Here is a 255-nt window from a genome sequence, read left to right as displayed (position 1 = left end):
GCCCAGGCCGGACGCGCGCGGAGGCTGCGGCCGCGGGGAGGGGGTGCGGGGAGACCAACCTGGGCCCGGTCCGGAGCGGTGAGTCCGGGACTGGCACGGCCTAGGCGCCGCGGCTCTGCGCTCCCAGAGGCGGCTTGCCGGGCCCAGGCGGCGGCCTCTGCGCGGCCTCCATCTTGCTCGGGTTCTCCCCGGGGCGCGCTCCCGCGCCGAGGCGCGAGCTCTCGTGCACCGGCGCGGCCCGACGGAGGCGCGTTC

Source organism: Bubalus kerabau, chromosome 20 (assembly GCF_029407905.1).
Source record: "Bubalus kerabau isolate K-KA32 ecotype Philippines breed swamp buffalo chromosome 20, PCC_UOA_SB_1v2, whole genome shotgun sequence".
NCBI classification, from domain to species: Eukaryota; Metazoa; Chordata; class Mammalia; order Artiodactyla; family Bovidae; genus Bubalus; species Bubalus kerabau.
Note: the sequence above shows the minus strand (reverse complement) of the source record.